General features: G+C 44.5%; 1 protein-coding gene across 3 annotated transcripts in view; it reads right to left on the reverse strand.

Moving 5' to 3' along the window:
- Positions 1–12,762, reverse strand: part of ANK3 (ankyrin 3) — a 775,194-nt gene that overhangs the window by 285,457 nt on the left and 476,975 nt on the right. The gene's annotated exons all lie outside the window — the stretch shown is intronic.

Raw genomic sequence — 12,762 nt, forward strand, 5'->3', positions numbered from 1 at the left:
TGGCAACAAACATTTTGTAAAAGGCACCCCTATTCAGGCTCAAACGGAACTTCCATAAGGAACATGCATTTCATTCGGAAACTGTAGATGCTTACTTGTTCAGGGGAGCCCTCTCCCTCTTCCACTGCCATTCTCTGTGGCCAAGTAGGAAACCTGATAACTCAGTTAGTTAACACTTTGGACAGAGCACCAGGTCTAAAAATATCCACCTTGGGAAACATAAAGGTTTCCCCGACCTCCCAGTAAGGAGGCCAGAGCTGGTCAGAATTTTCTTGACTCTTGGGGTGAGGGGTGAGCGGAGGCACACGGAGTCCGGACAGTGCCTTGGTCCTTACAAATACAGTCGTGCCTCCCAGAATTCCCCACAGAATGACCATATTTGTGGCTTCCAATCAAGCTGCGTGTATTGAGCCATGATGGGGGGATGCCAAAAATAGCAGGGCTATCAGTCGGGAGTGTACCCTGGCTGCTGGGAATCACTCGTGAAACCAGCTTTTGTCATTCTGCTTATCAGCACTTTCCTCATATGCAGGCTCCTCTGACATTCCTTCTGGAGACAATAATACCATTTTCTCCTGTCTCTGGGACCCAGTGAGTCCTGCCTTGGCCTTTTAAAACTTTTAATGTCTTTTGCTATATTACCTTTATTATTGAATATATGTCTGAGTGTGTGCATGCATTTGTGTGCCTGTGTGCACACATGTGCGCCTGCATGTGCGTGTGTGCGCGCACGCGCGCACACACACACACACAAAGAGGAAGCATACTGTACTGACAAGGAGAGTTCTCTTAAGAACCTAATGTCCTTCTTTCTGAGGACAAATAAAATTGCTCATCTTTTAAAAAATACAGCACTAGGATTTCACGCTGCGGCATGGGCTCAATCCCCAGCCGAGGTCAGTGAGTTAAAAGATGCCACCTTGCTGCAGCTGCTGCTTGGATTGAGTCTGGGAACGTCCATATACCTTGGGTGTGGCCATAAAGAAAAATACAGCACGATACATTTATGATTTATTTAAACAAGTTCTAATCAATAGGTTTCTCAACCCTGTAAGGCTTGAAGGAAAAGGTCCCTAGTCAACTGCATTCAATTTTGCAAAGGCAGTGTGCAAGTCCCTTCATTCACTGCCTATTTAGAGAGTGTCTACTAAGTGTCAGACACTCCTTTAGGTGCTGTGGTGGGTGGGCAGAGAAAGATAATGAACAAAACAGAAAAGATCTCTGTTTTATTGAAGCTTACATACCAGCACGGCTGGGGCAGACTCTAAGCCATAAACTTAATAAATAAGTTTTTGAATATGGTCAATAGGATAAGCACCAAGGAAAAAAGGAGTAAAAAAGGGGGATCATAAGTATGTGTTTATTTTATTTTACATTATCTTTTTAGGGCCTCACCCACGGTGTATGGAAGTTCCCAGGCTAGGGGTTGAATCGGAGCTGTAGCTGCCAGCCTATGCCACAGTCACAGCAAAACGGGATCCAAGTGGCATCTGTGACCTACACCACAGCTCACGGCAATGCTGACTCCTTTAACACTCTGAGCGAGGCCAGGGATCGAACCCATGTCCTCATGGATACTAGTCGAGTTCATTACTCCTGAGCCACAGTGGGAACTTCCTGTAATTATACGTTTAGCGAGTGGGTATGTAAGCTTAATATTAATAGTAATGATAAAATAAGAGTTCCCATCATGGCTCAGTGGTTAATGAACCTGATTAGTATCCATGAGGATATGGGTTTGATCCCTGGCCTTGCTCAGTGGGTTAAAGAACCAGTGTTGCCATGAGCTGTGGTATAGGTCCCAAATGTGGCTCGGATCTCTCATTGCTGTGGCGTAGGCCCGCAGCTACAGCTCTGACTTGACTCCCCAGCCTGGGAACTTCCATATGCCGCAGGTGCAGCCCTAAAAAGACAAAAAAAAAAGTAATGATAAAATAATATTAATATAATATTATTAATTAATTATAATATTATTTAAAATCCGGGGTAGGATTTTAAATTAATAATAAAATTACTACTATAATTATACTATATAATATATATATATATTTTGTCTTTTTGCCATTTCTTGGACTGCTCCCACAGCATATGGAGGTTCCCAGGCTAGGGGTCGAATCGGAGCTGTAGCCGCCAGCCTACGCCAGAGCCACAGCAACACGGGATCCGAGCCGCGTCTGCAACCTACACCACAGCTCAAGGCAATGCTGGATCATTACTCCTGAGCAAGAGCAGGGATTGAACCCACTGAGCAAGAGCAGGGATTGAACCCGCAACCTCATGGTTCCTAGTCGGATTCGTTAACTACTGCGCCACGATGGGAACTCCTATACAATATTTTTAAAGAACATTTTATTGGAGTATAGTTGATTTACAGTGCTGTGTTAGTTTCAGGTGTACAGCAACACTGTATAATATAATGCCCACATGAAATTGCCATTTTTGGAGGTCGAGTCCTTAGGCATACCAGAAATTCCTATGCTTAATTTAATCATAATATAATCATAGCCATCATCATTATTATTTAACAGTTATTAAGTACTCTGCAGGCTAGGCACTGTATTAATTTCTTATGTATGTTCTTTAAGTGCTCATTGCTACACTATGAAGCAGTATTTCTCACTACAGTTGTGAAAGAGAAACTAAAGTTCAGAGACATCAGGTAACTTGCCAAAAACACCAGCTAGAAGGCAGCCAGGACCAATTCTAAAGTGATTCTAAACGGAAGGTCACATACTGATAGCAAACAGCAAATGCATATTTTCTTTAATTCTGTGTTGTAATAAAATATTTTCAGTTGTCAACACTTACACACTAAGAGATTTCAAATCAAAATCTAGCGTTTCTGTCTAAAACAAAACAAAAAAAGCAAGGATCTGGCGAGTCTGAACCCACGTTTCTGCTGGGCTATGCACGCCTTTATCTGTTGAGTGACAGCTTCCCGCCTCTGCCCTCAGAACTCCCTGCGGTCTGACCTCCTCTTTTCTTCATTCCTTGACTTTATTTATTTATTTATTTTGTCTTTTTGTCTTTTCTAGGGCCGTACCTGTGGCATATGGAGGTTCCCAGGCTAGGGGTTGAATCAGAGCTGTAGCCGCCAACCTACACCACAGCTCGCAGCAACGCCAGATCCTTAACCCATGGGACCAGGGATTGAACCCGCAACCTCATGTTTCATAGTCGGATTCGTTAACCATGGAGCCACGACGAGAACTCCACTCCTTAACTTTAGATGCCTGCTGCTCAGAGGTATTTGAAACTGGGCCTCTATTCAAAAACCTGTGCTTCTGACTATAGCACTGGTGATTCCTATGGGAGTATGGCACCCCAGGAGGACACATGACCGCCAGGAGGAGGGTGACACTCTGGGAGCATCAGGCATGGCTGTGAAAGGCCTGGGGGAGTCTGCTGGCTATACAGCTCTGTCTTCCCTCCATCATGCATTCAATCACATGGGAGGTGAGCCTGATGCAGACCAGAAACGATGCTTTGGCAGAGAAAAGCAGGAAAATCATCACTTGCTCTGGACTGATACTCAATACGTGGAGCCAGAGTCACATCTGAAACAGCAAGTCTGGTCCTTTTGACACTCACAGGAGGTAAGGGACAGGCTCAGGAAGATGCCCAGGAGAGGGGGAGGCTGGCATAAGCAATCCTCCCCAGGAGTTCCCTTTGTGGCTCAGTGGGTTAAGAACCTGACTAGTGTCCATGAGGACTTGGGTTTGACCTCTGGTCCCACTCAGTGGGTTCAGGATCCAGTGTCCCCGTGAGCTGTGGTGTAGGTTGCAGATGTGGCTCGGATCCGGCGTTGCTGTGGCTGTGGCTGGCAGCTGTAGCTCCAACTTGATTCCTAGCCTGCTAGCCTGGAAACTTCATATGCTGTGAGTATGGCCCAAAAAACCAAAAAAAAAAAAAGAAGAAAAAGAAATCCTTCTTATCCACAGGCAGGGTCTTGCCCAATTGAGGACAAACTCTTCTGTCAAACTCTGGGCAGCATCCCCAAGCCCAGCTCTTTCCTCTGGAGCTGCAGGCTTCCTTCCAGTGACATTTGCTATGTTTTTTCTCCCTCTTCACCACACTGCCCTTGATGTCTGTGATAAGCCCAGGCCCATGGATCCATTGGAGGGTCCACCTTGGAAATCAGCTAGACATCACGCTCCAGGCAGGCGTCAAAGCTCCTGCCCACTCAGACCTCCCCTAAGGAGCTCACATCAGGGTTTAATCACATTTACTAATTAGCAAGGCATTTTTCCTCACATCTAATTTAGATCCTTCCCATCAATTTCTTAATCTCCTATCTTCAGTGAGAAGGCAGAATGGCTGGTTTGCATCTTCCAAATATTCAAAACTGTTATCTCCTGCCCCTCGGGTCTTCTCTTCCCTACAACAAATGACCCCAACCGATTCAACCTTTCCGCAGAGTTCAGAGAAAAACACTCTGTTACTGCAACCCCATAAGAATAGTAATAATTCCCATGCTTGTGTATTTTCATCCACCTCCTGACTAGGACATTGTGTTTCCTAAGCAATCATTGCTGATTTCTCAGATATCACAGCTGCAACAGGAGAAGCATGTGCGATATTTAATGTCCCCCAATGGTGGACACGGGCTGACCTGGGAGACTGGTGGGTCCACTGAAAAAAACAAAATGTTCCATAATGCAATATAACATGAACATTTTCAGCCTCATTTTATGAAAACAATTGTGTGCTACCTCAAGGAAATTCAAGAGTTAAAAATATTTTTCTCGGAGTTCCTGCTGTGGTGCGACAGGATTGACAGCGTTTCTGAAGCACTGGGATAGAGGTTCGATCCCTGGCCGGGCCCAGTGGGTTAAGGATCCCATGTTACCGCAGCCATAGCGCTGGTTACCACCGCAGCTTGGATCGGATCCCTGGCCTGGGAACTCTATGTGCCGCATGGCAACCAAAGAAAAATGTTTTTTTTTTTTCTCACAAAAGATAAATGGCAGAGTCAATCACACCACCCCAGAGTTTCTTTACTCAAATCTCATGACTGGAAAGATGAAGAGGTAGAAGGCTAAGTGGTTCCATGATGGCACATTGTGAATCAATGACACTGCTGCGCCTGGAATTCATCATGGATTCCTTCAATAAGCACCAAGACATGGGTTTTTCACACAGTGATTTCATTTACAAAATGAGATCCACTTGTGTTTTTTTTCAGGGTTACCAAGGCTGCTCATGAGGAGTGAGGGTACAAGCATCCTTCAGGTATTTATCATTTGGAGGCTCAGACTAAGGGATAGAAACTTGCATCAGGTTGCATGTGAAAGAGCCTTTGGCTTAAAGCAAGGTCTGGGGATACTTTTCTGCACAGTCTTTAAAGTAGAGGGCATCTTTTAAGTTAACACCTTTTCCATTAATCCAGGCTCTGACTAGGAACCTAGGATCCAGGGTCCATACATGTTGAGCCACTCTGAATCCACATCATCCAGCTGGGGCTGGCCTGGGAAGTGTCTCTGTGAGCAGAGGGTGAGGTCTGGGCAACGCAGAGGGCAGATGGCAGGATCCTGTGCACTGTCCCTCTCTCCCAACCACTCACCCTGAGTGCGGGGGGCAGGGGGGGGACCAACTCTGCTAGCTCTGCCCACAGGCAGTGAGTGCCCTGTGCCGTCTGTGTCTTCCTGTCACCCAAACTCTAATCAGGGCTCCTCCATAGATGCCCAATGGACATTTCAGGAGGGGAGGAAGAGGCAGAGAAACCAAGGAGCATTAGGTAGCATCTGCACTGTTAATGGATTTCCGGGATAATCCCCTGTGTCAGACACGATATCAAGGAAGGAAAAGAGGGATTTTGTGCCTGTGCTGAAATGCTTCCTGAAATTCCATCTCTTCACAAAGCCACTCAAGACCCAGCAGACCAATGCTTGGAGACCTGTCCCTCCTGAAATGAGCCTCCCACATCCCAACCTTTTAATTGTGAAAGTCTATTTGTCTTGTGATGTCACTAATATCTAGGTCAGGGGTCTTCAAATTATGACCTGGGGGTCTGAACTGACCACTATCTGTTTTAGCTCATGGGTGGCGTGTGCGTGTACACACACACACACACACACACAGGCAAAAAGCTGTTAAGGGGCCAGGGTTTGGGTTTTTTTTTTTTGTTTTTTTGGGTGTTACCCATGAACTAAAACTTGCTTGAAATAAATAAAATGAAGCTTGGTTGAAATAAATTAAAAGAATAATAATATTCTGTGACATGTGGAAATAATACACAATTCAAACTTCAGTTTTCAAAAATAAAGTTTCATTGGAACATGTGGGAGGTTGCATGGCCAACAAAATCTAAGACACGGAGTTCCCACTGTGGTGTAGCAGAAACTGACTAGTATCCATAAGGTGTAGGGTTTGATCCCTGGCCTCGCTCAGTGAGTCAGAGATCCCATGTTGCTGTGAGCTGTGGTGTAGATCATAGATGCGGCTTGGATCCCAGGTTGCTGTGGTTGTGGTGTAGGCCAGCAACTACAACTCTGATTTGACCCCTACCCTGGGAACTTCCATATACTGCAGGTGCAGCCCTAAAACAAACAAACAAAACAAAGCAACAACAACAAAAAAACCCTAAAACACATACTATCTATCCTCTTTCAGAGAAAGAATGCTAATGCCTCATCTACAGCCAGGAGGTCAGGGGCTATGTCCTCGTGGCACATTTTTGAAAGACAGTGAGGAATCCTGCATACTGAGAATGCTGTCTCACCTTTGCGATTGAAAAAGGGCAGCAAAACTCCAATGGAATGCATTCGCCCACTGTTTTTTTAATGACAGAAAACCTCACTGCCTTTCATGCAATGAAGTATTAATATACAATATACACTCTATCCTCTCTCTGTGTGTCACACAGCAAATATTAAACATTTGGATGCTGGGTAATTTTTTCTGTTTAATATTCAGCCAAAACATACAGTGTTTTGTGAAAGGAAAAAAAAAAAAAAAAGATGCCAGCATTTGCATCACTGATGGGAATCCTGAGAACACGGAGTAACAAAGTGTGTCCTCTCTTCTCCTTGTTTTCTCCTTCTTTCCAGCTAAGACTACAACATTGTTCATAGGAACACATGGAAAAAGCAGCCCTTTGAGCTGTTAGGAGGGCAAATGACCCAATCTACAAGGGAGCCTTTAAACAGCAGGGTAAACTGGATTGGCCATACTCAGTATTTTCCCTATCTTTATCAGGGCGTATTCTCCCCTGCGTGATCAGAATAGAAATAGACAAAATAAAAGATAAAAGTTTAGAGGTCCCGACTAGACAGGAGACCCTTGACTTTGGAAGGAAGCTGGTTTGGGATGGCTCCTTCGGGGACCAGCGAGAGGAGGAGCAGAGGTCAGGGAGGGGACATCACCTCCCCTTCCTCTCCATTCCCAGGGCCCCAAGCCCCCACCATTCAGAGTTCAGTGAAGCCCCATGTAGGGGAGGGCACACAACTGCTCTATCAGGAGTTCCTTTTACCAAAACAACCCATTCTAAGGTGAGAATGACCAATTCTGCAAACCTTCAGGAGGCTTGAATTATCCCCAAGACAGTGGCTGCAAATGCCCCTTGCACTGATGTCTGGGAGAATTTTGCTTTCAGGGGCTGCTCCTCCACTGAGTTCACAGCTTCCTACCCTCATCCACATCTATTCCTACTCCCCAAACCCCACCACCATGCTCCCACCCATATATACCCTATTCCCCAAACCCTAATACCACACTCCCCATCCACAGCTACCCTACTTCCCAAACCCCACCACCACCCTCCATCGAAAGCTTGCATTCAGGGAGGAATGAAATCAGTGTAATCAAAGGAACTTCTCTTTACCTCCTTTTGCAAATGGCTCCTAATGCAAATGAGGCCAGTAGAATAAAGAAAGGAGTCCCCTCAGCAGAGATACAAAAGTACAGATGACATGTGATTTCTTAGGTTGTCTCCAGCACTTCATTATATATATATGCTTTCTCAATGCCTGCACACTTCACTGCTAACAGATTAGAAAAGGTGCTCTCCCTTAATAATGAAAGAACACTGAAATTTATGAGCCCACATCTCATTAAGAAAGCCAGGTTATTTCTGGATGACCAAAGTTGTGTTTAGTGTAGCCTGAAGAAATAGAATGGCAAGATATCTATTCATTATCTCTTGTGCTCTTGAATATATAAATACAAAGCATGCAAAATTCAGAACTGATAATGAAATGATCACTCCCCCCACCTGGGTCCAAGGGCTCCCATTGAATGTAAATATTCTTATATGAAACTCTGTTTCTGCAGGTGTGCATAATCAGGGTTTGAGATTTTGAAAATAACTCAAAATCATTTGATTAATCTAAGAAAAAACCTTTAAAGATGATCAGCCTAAGAGTTGTACATTCTTAGCTCTGATATATTACGCTGGGTGGGTACCCAGAGAAGGTGATGCCCATTCACATTTCCAAAGGTGAATCAGAAGCCTGGAATAGGGATTCCATTGTGGCACAGTGCGTTAAGAATCCAAATACAGTGGGTCTGGTCAATGCAGAGGCACAGGTTCAATCCCCGGCCCAGTGGGTTAAAGGATCCGGCACTGCCACAGCTGCAATGTAGGTCACTGCTGTGGCTTGGGTTCAATCGCTGGCCTGGGAATTTCTGTATGCCACGGGTGTAGCCATAAAAAGAAAGAAAAAAAAAGGAAAAAAGGAAGGAAGGAAGGGAGGAGGGAGGGAGGGAGAGAGAGAGGGAAGGAAGGAAGGAAAGAAAGAGGAAAGAAAGAAAGAAAGCTGTAATAACATTCTGTTTAACATTCTGTTTAACATTCTGTGAGGAAAGGAAAGATACTTGCAGAAATATACCAACCCTTTAAAATTCTCTGTTTAAACCATCAGAAAGGAAGAAACCAAAGGTAAGAAACAGAGGAATTACACTAAGGTCTAGAAAATCAATCAAGCCACAATCCAGCATATAGTGGTTTCCTAAGTAGTATTTTATCAAGCAGAAATCACTGTACCAAATTTCTTTAAAAATCTCATGGCATAAATTAAAATGTGGGCATGTGTGCATGCACACACACAAAATTACCCACGTTTCCAAGAGTCTTCTTACGGTTCTCCAACTCTAAATACGACACTCTCGTTTTGACTTATGGCTGACAGATTTTCACTCACAAATAAAATGAAGGAATTAAGATCCTTCCTCCAGATTGCCTTTGTTATAAATATACACATACATACTTGTATATTGTATGAGCCATGTTAAATCTGGATAACTCTTTGAAGAAAACTGGTTGTCTCTAGGAATGGAAAACACTATTTATCCAGAAAATTATTCTTTAGAAAAAATTATGCAGGATTTGAATACCTTAAGGCAAAGAGTAAATACTAGTTTCATAGAAGAAACTGAAAATACATTTATCAAGAAAAGTTGAGTGGCCATAACCATTTAATAAATCATTCTAACTAATTATTAGGCAGCAGGTCTGGACTCAGCAGCCCTGATGCCTTCCCCAGACAGACCCACAATCAAAATTGTGCCACGGATTCTAACACTAGCAACTCCCAACATCTAAAAGGTGTAGAAATGGGAGAATGGCGGAAGCTGTTTCCTTTCTCCTGAAAGTACATAAAAAATTCAACAAGAGGGAGAACTAAATACTGAATATCTTTACACATCATCATTCCTATCTGCAGTGTCCTTTTCCTCAAGCCTGGAACTGAAAAGGTCAAGTGGAGCAAGTCACTTGACAGCCTGCTGCTGGGCAGGAAGGACTGGCAATCTGTCCCGTGTTGTGTTCTGAGGGTGAGAACAAGTAATGACTCCAGCCCGCATTCCAACCATCTTTAATCTCTCCTGGGCAGCAGGGGTGGGGGTGGGGGGGTTGGCAAGCAGCAGCCAGTGGTGGGAGAAGGCAAAAGTGCTCCTTTTCTCATCAAAGTGCCAGACTTGGTAGAGAAAGGCCATCTTGTGGTTGGTGGCTGTTCAATGACAAAGACTTGTGCAAAGGTCCCAGCTTCCTTATCTCCTAAACCAGATGGGGGTCTGTTGGCTACTGGCTCCAAGGCAACACACAGTCGAAACAGCACATGGATAAACTAGGAAGAAAGGTAAGATCATCTGCCCTCATCTGAGTACTGCTAAAGCAGCAGCGGGACAAGAATGCCCCCCCCTTCAAACTGCCTAGGTTTTGAGATAACACCCCATACCAAATACTTCTAAGTCCAGCCACTCTGAAATCCGTCTCTGCCATACTCAGGATATGGTCTATATACTCTGTCAATTAACTGAATATTAACTAAGCAACGGGGTACTGCAGAGGACCAAAAAAGACAGATTTAGTACTACTCCCTTATTTAAGGAAATTATACTCTAAGAGGAAAAAAAAAATTTACTTGCATAAAATAATTTTTAAAAGAATCTATGCTTAAACAAATTCTCTGATATCATTTATTACCTCTACTGCCCCCTCCACCCCAGTTTATGCTAAGGCCACACAGGCTTCTTTTACATCCCTCCAAATGCTCATTTTAATCCCACCCCAGGGTCTTTGCACTTGTGGTTTCCTCTGCCCAGAATGCTCCTTTTCCCTAGATCTCCCAGGGCTACTGGTTCCTTCTTCTCAATGAGGCCAAAGAATAAAAAGCCTTTCCTCAGATGGCCCTTTCCTGGCCACTCAATCTAAAGCAGGGCTAACATGACTACCATGATACCATGATTTTCTCTGGAACACTACTGGATACCTCTCTCATGTATTCATTCATAGTTTGTTTCTTCTTCCCCCCACCCCTCCCCACTCCCACAGAATTTTAGTCTGTGAAAGCAGAGCCCTGACTGTAATGTTCACAGAGAGAACAAGACCAGGAATATAGTAGCTGCTCAATAAATATTTTAAAAAGAATGAGAAAAACCAGAGTTCAGAGATTGTGGGCAGGAATGAAAGAAGACAGGCTTGAGGTGGCACTTAAAATTGCTGAAGGAAGAGGGGCATATACTAAGCTCAAGGGAAAAATCAAACCTAGTGAGTTCTGGAAGTGTCTTCCCTGGGGACTGCTTCAGTCAAGGGGGAGAGAGACATCAACAATTACTGAGCCCTTACCATTTTTTTTCTTTCTTCTTTTTTTTTTTTTAGCAGTAGCCATGGCATGCAGAAGTGGCCAGGCCAGGGATCGAACCCATGCCACAGCAGTGACAATGCCAGATCCTTGACTCCTAGGCTGCCAAGGAACTCCATGAGCCCCTATTCTGAACCCATCCCTAGGCTGAGTGCCTTGCACATCTGAGTTGGAAAGAATAAATTTCTTTATCTGCATAAAGAAGCCTAAAGCACGGGGTCTGGCTCTGTGCCATGCCCTCAATGTCTATTGAGTGTTGGAAGCATCCACACTCCCTCTATTACTAGAGGCCCAGAGAGGCTGGAGAGTCAGCTACTCTGTCCCCACACAAAAGGGGGCCTGTGTAGGCAAGGTGGGCACAGTCCCCTTATCTTCTGACCTGTCATGTCATTGCTGTTCACGCGTGGCCTCCAAATATCAAATGCTGAATCTTAGTCCTGAAAGGAGGCTCACAGACAACCCCCAATTTTCCCCACTAGGAAAAGTTACAGGATAAATGACTTGTCCAAAGTCACACTGCTTGTTAGTGGGCTCCACATTTTCCCTCATTAAAACCTTCATTAGGGTCCTAACATAGTGTTTTTTCTTTTGGGAGCTGTGCCTACAGCACATGGAAGTTCTCAGGCTAGGGGGCAAATCAGAGCTGCAGCTGCTGGCCTACACCACAGCCACAGCAACCCAGATCTGAGCCACATCTGTGACCTACACTGCAGCTCACAGCAATGCCAGATCCTTAACCCACAGAGTGAGGTCAGGATCCAACCCTCATTCTCACAGATGCTATGTTGGGTTCTTAACCCACTGAGCCACAGTAGGAACTCCAAACTCCTAACATTAAAAAAAAAAATTCAAAATTACTGCCATCATTAAAAAATGGCATTTCTCCTAAAAAGCCAGATATCTGCATCTTAAAAAAAATCAGATGCTTTGGCAAAACCAGCTCTTCATTTCCAAGTGGCAACAACTACCTGTAGTCGAGCCAAAGGTATGACCTTTAGCTGGGCATTTGCCCAGAAATTTGCTCAAGTCCTTCAGCATGGCCTCAGGAAACAGTGGACTTTGCAGCCCCAGGCTTGAGGCCCATCAAGGAGGCCCAGCTGGGAGCACCTGCATCCTCCTCAGGGTTCGGAACACCTTGCCAAGGACATCCGACTCAGTAGAATTTCCTTTCCAGGGAAGGTGTCCCTTTCCCCTTTGCACCTCTTTCACTTGGCACAGTACCTGAAACCTGTACTGAGCATGCCCAGTTTGCAAATAGCACTCACTGCTGGGCTGGGAAGATGACAGGAGCTGCGGTTTTGTCAGACTCAATGAACAATTGGAGAAATGTCCTCAAGAGATTTTGGAATTGCACAAGTACAGGAATCCAGTGACTTGTGAGCAGTCTCTGAGTCACAGGAAAAAGAATATGCATGCTTCTAATAAGGACGGTGTGAAAAGAATATGCTAAAACGCAGTCAAGATGGAAAAAAAATGAGCTTCACTCGACTCAGGTGAATAACCTCCTTTGCAGAGAGTAGGGCAAAATGCTGATTTCACTGTATCATTAGTTATCTTTACCGCAGGAAAGGGTAAGCTGGGATGTATAAGTTTTCTCCTGCTGTTCAATGCTTATCTCTCTGTCTATCCTCTGGGGCCATTCATTTTCCTCCTGAATTTTTTAAACCATCAATCACTTGAT

This window comes from Phacochoerus africanus, chromosome 15 (assembly GCF_016906955.1).
Source record: "Phacochoerus africanus isolate WHEZ1 chromosome 15, ROS_Pafr_v1, whole genome shotgun sequence".
In the NCBI taxonomy this organism is placed as follows: Eukaryota; Metazoa; Chordata; class Mammalia; order Artiodactyla; family Suidae; genus Phacochoerus; species Phacochoerus africanus.